Genomic DNA, 1,619 nt, shown 5'->3' with positions numbered 1-1,619 from the left:
TCCCGCCTACAAAGCAATATAAACTAAAAACACCTCTACTTTCTGGATTTTTTTTGCTGCACAGATCAAAATAGACAAACGATGGAAATATCCACGTAAGTGCTACAAAAATGGAATAAATTATTTACGTCTATTGGTGCAGTCATTTTTTTAAAGCCGTTTTTTAAGATAAAGGCGGTAGATATAAGCGATTCGCTCGCAGACGAATACCATTTTTTTACTTATTTCAATCGATTTTACTTATTTCAATAATGATTCAAGAGGATATTTGAAAATTCTATCCAGATTTGAATGATCCTGGCAGTAGTTGGATTGTTACTCGGACTATCCATTGACTGGCCAGCCCCATTTCGAAAAAGGATATACCGGTCACACCGCCAGCTCGTACTTTGCACCAAATAGTGACACATCGTCGATGACTTCACCTCTCCACAATCATTTATGGCGTTTCCGAAACTCAGCAATTAACTAAGCTCAACGATAAAACTATGAACGGAGCTTCAAGGCCTAAGACGATTTTTTTCGCAAAAAATTAGCACTCAATTGTTGTCGACAATCCATTTATTATTATTTTCAATAATCGCATTCTATCAACTGTCTTTTTTCATTGGCGAGATTTTTCTGACTAAATAGCCTAAAACTCAAAATTAACTTGAATTTTATGGGAACTTACAAGGCATATCTATATTATAAATGATTTAGCGATTTGAATTTTAAAACAACTTAGAAAATTAAATTCGGTCGCGAACGAATCTTTTATACCCATCACCGTTATCCTAAAAAGATAAATAAATAAAACAACTATATTTTCTATAATGAGAAATGACCGCGGCTGACGCTTTGTATTTCCACAATAAAGGTTTTCGTAGCATTGGTGTGTGGGCGTTGTAGGCGTGTCCTTTGAAAAGTTAAAGTCATTTCCAAATTCTTTTGCAAATTTGTAGGCGATATCTTCATTTTCGCTAACGGGAGAATGTTTACAACCGAATGTTTTTGAAGCTTGTTTCTCGATTGAGTATTTGATGCTATCCAAGTGTATCTTTTGTGGAGTCTCTGATGTTTTCTTCTGAGCAAAGCAAACGTTTTCACAAAATGAAGAGTGAGGAGTATAATGAATACCACCCTTGCTTTAAAGATCTTACCAACAAGAAGAATTACCCTGCTTGATTGTATTAGCAAACCGAAGCATTCAATGAAATGCAATCATATCACCATGAAGAAGTTATTTATCGTACTCTTCCCAAAGATTTATACGCACTTTCAATGAAAAAAGCGTACGACATTACCTAACTATAATAATTCTCTTAATTAAACCATCCAATATACAGCATAATAACACATCAGTCAATAAGTTCATGGATTGGCAAAACAATGGAATTAAATTTTGATACATTTCATTTGAAGGTTGTGTTGTAGTCACATCTATGCGTCACCCTACGAATGTCTTGAGTAATTTAAATAGCGGTATTGAAAACAGAGGATCAATCAATATTAAAATAATCGAAAATGCCAGCGAAGATGGGGTTTTTGATAAATTACTTTTAATAAGATCCTCTGTTTTCAATTCTAATCTTTAAATTACTCAAGACATTCGTAGGGTGACGCATAGATGTGACTAC

Source organism: Glossina fuscipes, unplaced genomic scaffold (assembly GCF_014805625.2).
Source record: "Glossina fuscipes isolate IAEA_lab_2018 unplaced genomic scaffold, Yale_Gfus_2 60, whole genome shotgun sequence".
In the NCBI taxonomy this organism is placed as follows: Eukaryota; Metazoa; Arthropoda; class Insecta; order Diptera; family Glossinidae; genus Glossina; species Glossina fuscipes.
This window is presented reverse-complemented; position numbering follows the sequence as displayed.